Source organism: Eurosta solidaginis, chromosome 3 (genome assembly GCF_040869045.1).
Source record: "Eurosta solidaginis isolate ZX-2024a chromosome 3, ASM4086904v1, whole genome shotgun sequence".
Taxonomy (NCBI): Eukaryota; Metazoa; Arthropoda; class Insecta; order Diptera; family Tephritidae; genus Eurosta; species Eurosta solidaginis.
The window spans coordinates 27,043,267-27,057,080 of NC_090321.1; the positions used below are offsets into that span (position 1 = coordinate 27,043,267).

The 13,814-nt window shown below is 33.9% G+C and overlaps 1 non-coding gene across 1 annotated transcript; it reads right to left on the reverse strand.

Moving 5' to 3' along the window:
- Positions 1 to 1,772: 1,772 nt before the first annotated feature.
- On the reverse strand, positions 1,773 to 1,848 carry LOC137247345 (small nucleolar RNA SNORD36). The gene has a single exon (XR_010951811.1). It is a non-coding gene; the product is annotated as a small nucleolar RNA SNORD36 (small nucleolar RNA).
- Positions 1,849 to 13,814: the final 11,966 nt, after the last annotated feature.

The window sequence follows — 13,814 nt, forward strand, 5'->3', positions numbered from 1 at the left end:
AAAACGGAGTAATCCTTAGTTCCATAGGTGGATGCAGTTTCGAGATATCGCCACAAAGGTGGACCAGGGGTGACCCTAGAATTTGTTTGTAAAATATGGGTATCAAAAGAAAGGTGTTAATGAGTATTTTAAAAGGGAGTGATGCTTAGTTCCACAGGTGGACGCCGTTTCGAGATATCGCCATAAAGGTGGACCAGGTGTGACCCTAGAATGCGTTTGTACAATATGGGTATCAAACGAAAGATGTTAATGAGTATTTTAAAAGAGAGTAATCCTTAGTTCCATAAGTGAACGCCGTTTCGAGATATCGCCATAAAGGTTGACCAGGTGTGACCCTAGAATTTGTTTGTACCATATGGGTATCAAATTAAAGGTATTAATGAGAGTTTTAAAAGGGAGTGGTGGTAGTTATATATGGGAAGGTGTTTTCCAGATATTGACCAAAATGTGGACGAGGGTGACCCAGAACATCATCTGTTGGATACCGTTAATTTATTTATATATGTAATACCTGCCAAGATTTTAAGGGTTTTTTATTTCGCCCTGCAGAACTTTTTCATTTTCTTCTACTTAATATGGTAGGTGTCACAACCATTTTATAAAGTTTTTTCTAAAGTTATATTTCGCGTCAACAAACCAATCCAAATACCCCACCATGTTTCATCCCTTTTTTCGTATTTGGTATAGAATTATGGCAATTTTTTCATTTTTCGTAATTTTCGATATCGAAAAAGTGGGCGTGGTCATTGTCGGATTTCGTTCATTTTTCATACCAAGATAAAGTGAGTTCAAGTAATTACGTAAACTAAGTTCATTAAAGATATGTCGATTTTTGCTCAAGTTATCGTGTTAACGGCCATGCGGAAGGACAGACGAACGACTGTGTATAAAAACTGGGCGTGGCATCAACCGATTTCGCAAGTTTTCATAGAAAACAGTTAACATAATAAAATCTATGCCCATACCAAATTTCAAAAGGATTGGTTAATTTTTGTTCGACTTATGGCGTTAAAAGTATCCTAGACAAATTAAATGAAAAAGGGCGGAGCCATGCCCATTTTGAAATTTTCTTTTATTGTTGTATTTTGTTGCACCATATCATTACTGGAGTTGAATGTTGACATAATTTACTTATATACTGTAAAGATATAAATTTTTTTGTTAAAATTTTACTTTAAAAAATTTTTTTTTTTAAAAGTGGGCGTGGTCCTTCTCCGATTTTGCTAATTTTTATTGGGCATACATATATTAATAGGAGTAACGTCCCTGCCAATTTTCGTCATGATATCTTCAACGACTGCCAAATTACAGCTTGCAAAATTTTAAAATACCTTCTTTTAAAAGTGGGCGGTGCCAAGCCCATTGTCCAAAATTTTACTAATTTTCTATTCTGCGTCATAAGTTCAACTCATCTACCAAGTTTCGTCGCTTTACCTGTCTTTGATAATGAATTATCGCACTTTTTCGGTTTTTCGAAATTTTCGATATCGAAAAAGTGGGCGTGGTTATAGTCCGATATCGTTCATTTTAAATAGCGATCTGAGATGAGTGCTCAGGAACCTACATACCAAATTTCATCAAGATACCTCAAAATTTACTCAAGTTATCGTGTTAACGGACGGACGGACGGACGGACGGACGGACGGACGGACATGGCTTAATCGAATTTTTTTTCGATCCTGATTATTTTGATATATGGATGTCTATATCTATCTCGATTCCTTTATATATGTACAACCAACCGATATCCAATCAAACTTAATATACTCTGCTCAACTGAGTATAACAAGCTCGGCTTTTAATCTTCAAAGAAATACTCTGGAGAATCACTTTTTACAACATATGTTACTTTGGGCTGGGTAGGCAATTGAGCAGTAAAGTCTTCTCTTGGCAAACAAAACTCTCACACTATACCTGAGTCTCTCGCCAACCCTATTTCGACTTATGGTTCGGAACGATAAGAGGTGTCAAAAAGAGATGGGATGGTTCTAGGAGTATTTGACATATGCGAAAAATTATGGTCTTTATAATTCTCATTGAATAATGGAAATTAACCCTTGTTGATAAATACAATAAAACCCTTACTCTTTGTAAAACTACAAGCACCTATTTTTTGATGTGCTAACATCTTTGTAGATTATTTGCTTAGATTTATATGAAGTGAAAAGAGCAACAACGGCAGAAATAACATTTTCAATGGCAGGAAACCTTCTGGTTTATTAAAAGAAATTTCAATAGAAAACATTTTAAGTATTTACGATTTTAATTCCAAACTGAATCTACTTTATGATATATAAAAGCTGTTCTTCAATAATGTCTACACAATGTACTAAACTATTCTATTGATTACTTATATTTGAGTAAAAAATGCTCTAGAATTAGAATACGCATTGTTAGAGTTTTCAGACCGATAGTCTTAACCGATAGGGCTTTCGCAAAGTAATATAATTATTTATAATTGTATTTCTCATAAATAAATAAATAAATAAAATAAAAAGCGCAAACAAAGAAAAAAATGAAATAATTGAAATGAAATAAACTTAAAATAAATAAAGTAAAATGAAATAAAATAAAATAAAATAACTTTCGTTCTTATGCTTTATTATACTTAATTTTTGAACATCTGATCAGTTGATCAAACATAGTCATATGTGTAAGTTCCTTTATTATATACCTATATGCAAAATAGAATATTATTCTAATAGTCCTTTTTTCTATTTGTGTGTGACAGTCCTGAAGATGATTTCAGACTGAAATCGAAATATCGACGAAGTAAAACTAAAATACAACTTTAAATATTGTGTTTTATTTAACTAAGGCCTATCAGCTCAAAAATTTTTTTACAATAACAAGTACTAACAAAGCTATCAAAAATCATCAATAATAAAATAAAAGAAAATAATAGTTTAACTAAAATAACATAAAATAAAATGGAATAAAATAAAATAAAATAAAATAAAATAAAATAAAATAAAATAAAATAAAGTAAAATAAAATATAATAAAATAAAATAAAATAAAATTAATATAAAATAAAATAAAAAATAAGTAAAATAAAATAAAATATAACCAAATAAAATATAACCAAATAAAATAAAATAAAATTAAATTAAATTAAACTAAATTCAATAAAATAAAAAAAATTAAATAAAATGAAATGAAATAAAATAAAATAATAAAAATAGAACAAAAATAAATAAAATAAAATTAAATAAAATGAAATAAAATAAAATAAAATAAAACGAAAGAAAATTTAATGAAAAAAAAATAAAATAAAATAAAATAAAATAAAATAATATAATATAAAAGAAAAGAAAATTTAATGAAATAAAACAAAATAATATAAATAGAACAAAAAAAAAATGTATAAAATCAAAAAGAAATAAATAATAAATAAAATAAAATAAAATAAAATAAAATTAAATTAAATAAAATTAAATAAAATGAAATAAAATAAAATAAAATAAAATAAAATAAAACGAAAGAAAATTTAATGAAAAAAAATAAAATAAAATAAAATAAAATAAAATAATATAATATAAAAGAAAAGAAAATTTAATGAAATAAAACAAAATAATATAAATAGAACAAAAAAAAATGTATAAAATCAAAAAGAAATAAATAATAAATAAAATAAAATAAAATAAAATAAAATTAAATTAAAATAAAATTCAATGAAATGGAATAAAATTAAAAAGTTATCGATTTATTATCAGAGTGTTACCAGTTTGCTGTCGGCATGTTATCGATTTGTTAACGAATACTCATCGGCAGTTTCCTATAAAACAGGGGTTTGCATTCTAAAGCACGATTGTGCTCTCATTGCGTATGCGAAAGTGTAATCACTTTCAATTTTTGGAGACCCATGTTTCATTTTAAAGTCGATGACAAATGTGTAAACATTCTATGACAAGTTGATAAGAAACAAATAACGAGCCGCAGACTTTTTTCTTTGTCGACTATAAACCCATTTTAAACCATATTAGATGTTACCAATAACAAGCCTTTTCTCGAAAAGCTCATTTTTTCTACTCATATGTAGCTTCGTGCATGCGCCGATTGAAATTAATCACCTGGTTTTTTACAAGCGTATAAAAAATGGTTTATTTTGGCATCACTAACTCTGTTAGAGACAGACGTGCGTGTCATGTTGACCGCGTCTAGAATCCATTCGCATATGTGTTGGCAAGTTAACAGTTACGGCCAATTTATGTGGAGAGGCTAAAATCAACAAAAGGCGTTAGTGGAATTTAAAAAAACTGCAACTATGACTAAACAAAAAAATAAATAAAAAAGGTTTTAACGGTTAAATTTTTTTTATTTAAATCAAATTTTGTATGCAAATGTGGTTAATTCCCTATACCACTCTCCCGCACAGGCACTTTATTCTACCTGTGATTCAAATTGTACTTATAAATAGTGTTTGTAATGTGTGTTACAGTGACTGCCTGCAATACTCAAAGCACTTTCGTGCAATGATTGAAATTTCTTATTAAATTTCTTACTTCTCTTCACGCTGCGTGTGTTTGTTATTGTTGTTGTTGATGTTGTGGCAACGTTCGCTCCAATATTCGTTCTACCACTTAGCATTGGGGCAAGTTGGTATATGTTGTTTTTGTTACTTTGTTTTGTGCCTTTGTGCCTTTTGTAGATTTGCGTGACTTGATCGTTTTGGTCTGATATTATTTTGTTACATTAAAAAATAATTACTTCGATTTTTTTCTTCCTATTAGAATTCACATAAAGGTTGTTTGATTCACTTTTGCCACTCTACCACCAATACTTTTATAACCACAAATATACATACTACATACATTTTAATTATTTATCGAATTTTTGCAAAAGCTAAGTAGTTGCGCGTGGTTTTTTTCTTTGCTTCTTCCTATCATGTGGTTTGTAAAATATATAACAGTTTACTATTTCTGCAAAACCAAAAAAAAAAAAAATATTGTGAATTGTTTATTAGCAAAAGCGGTAATTATATTTTGTTTATTGCAACGAAATCATTTTAGTAGATATAATTAAGTAACTATGTAAATTGCGTTTGGCGGTTTTTCTTTTTTCACAGTTTATCCGCGTTTAATTTCCAATTTGCTTCTGTTGATTTTTTAATCACATGGGAGAAATTAATGGGAAAATAATGGTAAATATTAAATTTTTAACTTTACCACTCAAAGATAACTGTTTATTAGCACCTAGGAAAGCTTTTACTGCGATCCAATTACGATCAACTAACTCTTTAGGAGGTTCGAAATGGTATCAGTCAAACTCACGACGCATGTAGTTGATGCTACAGTCCTGATAAGTGGCAAATGGCTGCCAGCTGTCTAATGTATCTGGCGCTTTGAGATTTAAAGTCATACCCGGAAATCAGACGTTAGATTAACTAACGCGTAAAAGGTGAATCAAAAAGCTTGTAATGCCGCTTTCAGTAGCAACACAAGTATTTAGTAGCCACGAGCACCCCCATGAAGTTAGCACTTCATATGGCCCCACTGTACCAGCGATCAACAAACGATTTAGAATGTCTGTCGTAAGAGGCGACTAAAATACCAAATGGAGTCAAGGGGTTTTGTAGCGCAACCCTCTCAAAGGGTTGCCAGAGCAATATATAGCTTCTCCAACCCAATTGTCAACCTCAGCTATCCGTGGCGAATACTGTTTCTTTAAGAACCGAGGCTCTGGCGACCCCGAACTCCTCATGGATCTAGGGGGTGGGAGGGCGGTATGACCTAGGTCGCGTGCGGTCATAACAAATCGTTCCCGAGATGGTCGGACTTAGTACCGGAACGTACCGGATCTGCATCCGGCCAAGGACCATCATAATCGATAACACTCCCGAAGGCCTTCGGGGAGTGTCTTTATCGATACAATGCACCGACAAAATGCAAGTAATCACTTGCATGCATTTCATTCGCGCAACAGTTGCCTAACCGCGAGTGCGCAAACTTCTCGATCTGTGCATAACAACTCGCGCTTAAGTTTTCATTTGATAGGTCATCGAAGACATGAAGGCGAGTCTGTACCGCAAACACTTTGCGCAAATATACATAATTCGCATAACCGCAGAGGCCCGGCATTTTTGATTACTAGGTGACCTCGGTCGCCCACTATCTTTTATGTGTCCGTAGGTTGGGTGTGAGGGAACCCAGCCGTATAAATTACCTAGACATATTCCCACCGACTCGTCAGCTGGGACACGGCGACCCCCTTTGGCTTGACGTTTCAGCGAAAGTTAGCTTGTTAAAAACAGACTCAGCTTTTGTTTTTGGCTGTGCTGAAAGCCTAGACCGTTTCATTTTTGTTTGCAAATCGATAGAAAGTGAGATATATTGTTCTTAGAACATCATAGCTGGTCAATGTAGAACAAATTATATTTGGTGTTTTTTAAGTTAGATCGAAGACACGTTTGCTTTGATGACCTAGAAGGTTCAATATGGTCATATTAAATTGTTACCGAAGTGCCTGTTACGGGAACGTGACGGATTTATATCCGGCAAAGAACTGTCAACATCGTTAGCTTTCCCCAAAACCTTCGAAAGGTATCTTAATCGCAACAAGAACAGCTACAAGTTAGAAGCACTCATACACACTTTCAAATAATATCCAGTGACATCTGTGTACACACGCTTTAAATTCTTTGAGCTCAATCATATGAAAACTTTTGAAAAAAAAACAGAAAATGTGTTCTCATTAATTAAATACCCAGACAAGCTTATTCATTTACAAAGAATTAACTTTAAATATAACCCTTTATCACATAGCGATTCAAAACAGATCTTGCATATTTAAAAAAAAAAAAACCATAAAAGAAATTTCAATAAAATGTGCCCATCAATCAAAAGCGGCGGCTTGCTACATACACAACGCACTGACTCACGCCTTTCTTGAAACTTTAGAAACACATTGCACATTGTAATTCATAGTAATTTAGTACGCTATCAACAGATCACTTGCGATCATTCAATCACATCACATACTACTCAAAGCCTATCATCATTCAACGAGGAGACAAAAATTTGTCACGCTATTATTGTGCGTGCACTTTAAACCGTTATTCTTAAACTGAAGGCATAGATAGATAGATTACAAAATGTAATGAAAGAAAAGAATGAGTGAAAGATTGGTATGAGTGAAATTGATATGCCAAACACAAAAATGTGCCTACAAGGGCATAGAAATTTCGTGATATTTTCTGTTCTTTTTCTGGTTTTTGGTATTTATTTTTAAGATAAACAACAAAGATCGTTTGGGCTATAGATCATTACCAGAAGATCAAACAAATATGTGTAGATCAACTTGTGTTGCAGCACTGCACATGCAACATTGATGGGGTAAGTAAGTTGATTAGTTTCAAGCGGGCGGTATATAGACAACAAAAGCAACAAGAATACGACGACAAAAGCATTCACCTTTGACAAAGTGCATGACACTGAGTAATCAACGATGTCAGTGGAAAAAATTTGTTTAAATAATACTAAATACCAATGTGCGTGAGTGTTAAAGAGACAATGTTACAGCTGATGAATATCATATAAAGACGATATTTATAAATAGAAATATTTAGCAGAGTTTGTTATACCCTTCATGAAAATGAAATGACATTGTAGCGAATCTTAGGAAATTGTCAATAACTCTGCGCCTTCTTTCATCGTTCGAATGACTAAACTGTCGAATAAATAAAAGCAAATTTTCTCTATATAAAATGCTATCTGTTAACAGTACTACTATGGTAGTCGATTTTACGATTTAGTGTATTTGAGTTCTTCAATTATAGCGAGTTAAAATCAAACTGATTGATCATTATTTGAACTGCTCCATTTTTATACTCTCAGTTTGCCTCGTTGGCTTAACCCTTTCTCTCAGGGTCTTATATGTGCTGTTATTGTGCAGCATTTATTTAATAGCGGCATAGTGACGTGTCGAAACTGCTAATATTCGTTACAGTATATTAAGTCTGGCACGTATCTCAAAATGAAAAGTCCACGAAGGAGAAGAAATAAGCCCACCAATAAGTACACTCAGAGAAAAAATCGGTCTAAAACGAACGAAACAAGTTCAAAATTAAGAACATTCGTTCATAAAAGTCTGTTATGTACGTTTTTTCTTAACTCGTGACAGATGGGCTTGTTTTAAGAACAGTTTTTCCAAGCAAAAAAAGTAAAGTGCTCTCTCGGCTGATTTAAGATTTTCAGTTTTCGGCCTCAATTCAAGAACGGATTGTGCTTGATCTTTGCGGCAAGTGGGGAAGGTAATTTTTTAAGTAGTACCCATTTATTTATTTTTTTTATTAATAAATAATTTTTTTTTCATTAATAAATAGTATTAAACAAAAAAAAAATTATTACTAAAATTCCAAAAGATTAGAAAAAACGCATAATATGCATTTTTTCATGTATTTCTCTTATGGAGAAATTCTTATTTGATGATGCAATCTGAATATATATTTAAAACATTGCATAACAAGATCGAGAATTACCTGTGCATATGTGAATGGAACTCAACGAAAAATAAGAGTTAAAAAAATAGAATATAAAAAAATTGTTTTAAAAAACTTGCGAGTTTGTCGGTGATAAAACTCGCGCCACACGATCGTAACCGCAACATCATAGCCGCTGGGCTTGTACCAAATGTTATATTTAACATTGTAGTACACACGAATTATACCGTTTCATTATTCTTGAATTTAATTTAAGAACATTGTTCTTAATTTAAGAACATTGTTCTCATTAACAGAACATTTGTTCATATTTTAAGACCAGCCGTTCTCTTTTCAAGAAAATGGTTGTCAGTTCAAGGACAAGGTTGTTGTTTTGAGAACAGGTCGTTCGTTTTTCAAGAACAAAAAAGTAAGAACATGAAATGCTTGAATTGAGTCCGGTGGTGCTGGATTTTAGAACGGCGTTCTCTGAGTGCATACCGAAATGAACAAAGGGGATGGACTTCTGCAAGAAGAATTTCCTCTTGCAGAAGAGGAACACACACTCCCTAGGGAAACGCGAATCACTCTAGCTGAATTTCGATCTGGATACTGTAACAGGCTAAACTCTTACCTATCCAGAATCAACCCCGACATACAAAACATATGTCCTGCTTGTAACGTGTCCCCACATGACACCAACCATCTCTTCAACTGTATTGTGGAACCAACGGCTCTAACACAGCTCTCATTATGGTCCACCTCGGTTGAATCAGCAAGTTTCATTGGACTCCCTTTACTTGATACTGATGACAATTTGTGATCGGTCGCACCTACTGGATGGGGCGAAGCACTGCTACAACAACAAGACCAGGAGATGAGCTGAGTTGATTTAGCCACGTCCGTCTCTCCGCTTGTTCGTTTCTCTGCTTGTTTGTTTGAACGCAAACTAGTCCCTCTATTTTTGAGATATCTTGATGAAATTTGAAATGGGTATATATTTGGTGATTGGGTAGATATTGTATATATCCCATACAATATTTTTTTTCAAATAAGAGTTTTTTTGCAATTTATCCCTACTTCGACAGCTAAAAGCATTAGTTTTTATCAGATGCTTACATATATGCCATACGTTATTGTCTGAAATAATGATCGGTCACATATATAAAATATCCAGTACAACCGCTTGTTCAGACAATAAGGGTTTCTTAATTTTTACCTGATTAAACAGCTTTAAATTTCGCATGGTGTTAACATATATAACAAGTATTATTGTCTGCAAAAAATGCCATCATTCCATTCATCATAGGTATAAAGTCTTCAGCACAGCCGAAGACAGTTCCGTTCTTACTTTTTTTTTTTTTTTTTTTGTGAAGCCATATCTTGTATTCATAATTATTGCCAAGTAATGAGTTAAGTTGCTGCAATGAGATATGTTGCACAGATGCACCAAATAGAACGGGATACATCAAAGAAGGCGCAGCAAAACTAAACTGTAATGTGCTTTCTCTAAACTTCTTTTACCGAAATTATGACAGATTCATTTGAAATGCCAATACGTCAATGTCAACTAGCTTTTTTCGCCTTATCTTCTATCTTGAAGCTGGTTACATATACATTTTTCTATTATTTACCGCAGAGAACACGAAAATAGTAGTGACAGTTTTTATGAAATCTCGTAAATTTAATTCTTTTTTTATTTTCGATAATTCAAGATAATCCTTCTATGAATTTTTTAACTAAACCTTTGCAAACTAAACTCAAAAACAAAAAAGCAAAACTTAGATACAAACTACAAAGCGTGCAGTAGGGCATTCATATGGATGAGTGGATAGGGGAATCTACATTTACACCAAAATGAATGCTAGAGATTTCGATTGCAAAATTCGTCTCCCGAAAACCAGCTGACGAAAAAGTGAAATTCATAAACATGGTCTAATGACCATCGCCGTGTGCAAAGTTTAAAAAATTTTCTCAAATATCAATAACGAAATAATATTATAAAGCAATGTGTAACACATAAATAATATTGATATAATAATGAACAGCAGAAGCATTGCTAATAACGTACTGATCAAAATCTAACGTTACTAATCCCGTTCTGTTGAACGCGCCTGAAAATATTCATTACAATTTGGATTAAAAGCATATGGCATAAATACTTATATACCGTATTGTGCATAAAAGGATAGCAACAAAAAAGTCAATACTTAAATTACAAATTACCAAGCGTGCAGCTCGGAATGCATAAGGCTGAGTGGATAGAGACATTTGTTTTAACACCAGTCTGAATGCAAGATATTTCTAGTTCAAAACTCAGCTCCCGAAAAGCTAGCTGACGAAAAAGCGAAGGTCAGAAACTTGTCCTAGTAACCATCGCCGTGTGCAACTTTTTTAAATTTTTTCTTTCATTTATAGTTAGCTGAATTTTTTAAGTATGGAGTTTTGTCTCTCAAAGTTCGCATCACTTTTTGTCAGTTTTCCTCACGAAGGGTGCCTGGGGTTTTTGTCCACAAAAAAATTTAAAATTATGCACGCTTCGTATGGAAGAATATAAAAGGGAAATTGCACGGTTGGTACGATATGAAATTTGATAAATATTGCCACTGCTATTTTTGTGTACGCTGCTGTATGTGAACTTCTTAAGTGACCCACAAGAAGTTGCATGGTTTACTTGCTACTCTTCGAAACATTGCACAACGTTAAGCTATTTTGTTTTTAATTTTTATAATCCACTATCTTCTTCATGCTCTGTGTTATAACAAGTTCTGTCAAGCGGTCATATACAATATATTCTCTGTTGTTTTTCTTTTTGGCAAATCTTGGAAGTATATTTGCCGCAAACAATTTAGCTTAAGGCTTCTAAGTGATTGCTAAGCTTGGAGCATATACATAAGTCTGCTTAGTAGGGTGTTTGATTTTCAAGCTATATTCTGTATCCTTTTCCTATACACACATCCAAAGATGTACTGTACGTCGGTACAAGCAATTAATGGAGGTGTACCGGGTTATCATTTGAGTATAACTTAACTCCCAACTTTAGAGCATTCGGTGCGGCCAAACCTTTCAGATAGGACGTTGTTCAGCCGATTTCTGCGATTGGGCATTTTCAAAACGGTAGTAGGTGATATTCCACTCAGCCTTCAATATCGGCTGCAGAATAGAATATCACCCTATCTCAACTATCGTTTCGAAAACGCCCTATTTCAGAATTCTTTACAAAAAAGCCCTATCTCAGAATTCGGTTGAAGAACGCCCTATCTCAGAATATTTTTCATAAAAGCTCCAGCTAATCTCAAATGGTATTGAATGTGAGCTCCGATAAGGTGTTTTTCATAACCCACACGTTCTTTCTGAGATAGAGCGTTTTTGAGATGGCAGCAGAGATAGGGTGATATTCCCAAAATTAAAAATTTTCCATTTCAGAACGAGGAAAAATCGTACAAACAAGAACCACCCTAATATGAATATGCACGTGTGAGTCAAAGCTTAAAGCCAGTCAAGCATAAAGCAATAAAAAGTACCTACATATGTATGTAAGTAGAAAAAATGTGTCCAAAATTACAAAAAAAAAAAAAAGAACTTTGACAATGTCAAAAACTAAAACAATTACGACACCAGAAAAAAGAGGTCAAATGAATTTATACACACATACTTATGTAAATATGTACATATGTGAACGTGCTTTCAAAAATTTTAAAATTTAATTGCTGGAACTACAAACACCTACCGGCACGAAAAATGAAGAAGTATGGAGTAAGATTCAAAGGAAAATAGAAAATGGAGAAACCCATCAAGATGATATCACCAGGTGATGTAAATAAAAGGGTCAGATGATGTACGCTATTTGCAATGGTACAGCTGTATTTTCATGGCTCATAACAAGATCTAATTTTTAGACGCTTTTGAAAAATAAATTTCTTACCGCGAACGATTTCAGCAATTGCATTATTCGATGTGAACAGCTCTTAATGTTAAGCAAATGCAACAGCTAATTTTAAAGAGAAACTTTCTTTCAGGCTGTAACGAACTTTTTTCTATGTCCATGATGCCACAAATATCACTGCAATATCTACAGTCTTCCCAGTAAAAATAAATATTAACCCTCCTCCAACTGTATTTCTCTCAGTTCTCTCACTTTGCTCAAGAAAATATTGAGCAATTTTTTTTTATATTTTTCGCTCATACTTTGTTATTTTATGTGCCAAATTTTGGACGCTCCCTACTGCTGCATGCTATAGCTTCGCTATGGGGTGCTCCGTAGTTTTGTATATTTGGTCATAGGATATATGTAAAGCAGAGGTCTGCAATCCATGGAACTATTGCGGTCTCATTGGGTATGTGAAAGGGCAATCAATTTAAATTTTTGGATACCCATCAAATAAACTATTCTTGCAATCCGTGCACCATACATCACACAGCGAATCCCCCTATAGCTGTATATTTCGGCGAGATAATGCTCATGGTGACATAAAAGGTGATTGAGTCTCTTGGCAGTGCTCATGTAATCTAGCGCTGTTGGTAGAAACGTCAAAATAAGTTAGAAAAATTAAACTGAGATTTTCGAACAAAGCACGCACGACCTTATTGAAGTAAACCCTTTGCTAATACATAAAATATGTGAACAGAGGAGCGCCGCAGGGTGGGGTATTATCTCCAACGCTGTGGACATTGGTCATCAACCAATTGCTTAAGCAGTTCGACAAAGGACCAGTCAAACTCACGACGTATGCAGATTATGTTTCAGTCAGCATAACAGTTAGGTGTATACTAACAATGTCTGATGGATCAGGCACTTCGGGATATACATAAATGCCTAGGCATCTGCAGTGGGCCTAACCGCCAATGCGCGGAAAACCGATACGATATTATTTAACAGGAAATGTAAGTGCCTAATTAGACTTAGCCTAAGTTTGGAAAGGGAGCCCCACAAGAAAAGTGCAGCACATAATATCTATGAGTTATACTAGATGGTAAGTTATCGTGGAAACTCCATGTAAAAGAGAGAGCGAAGAAAGCCGCCCTGGTGCTGGAAATGATGATAGTATTCTTGTGATGCCTAGCGCCTAAACTCTCTCGTTCGGTATCTATTTACGGCAATTGTCGAGCCCATACTTAGATATGGTGGGGAAGTGTCCTGGAATGCAAAGAAGCATTAGAGATACTTCGCTCAGGCCGAACCATACATCTTTGCTGTGTTATCGGCCATAAATAATATTAACGGGACACTGCCTTCAGAAGTCGAATGTGTATAAGTTAGGCCTCGTCCGCAACAGCAGATGTGGGAAGTGCGAGCTGCAGTAAAAAACGGTTGAGCACGTTCTGTGTTTATGTCTTGCGCTCGCCAGATCAAGGTTCCAACTACTAGGAGTGGCAGAATCGACAGTACCTTTTGG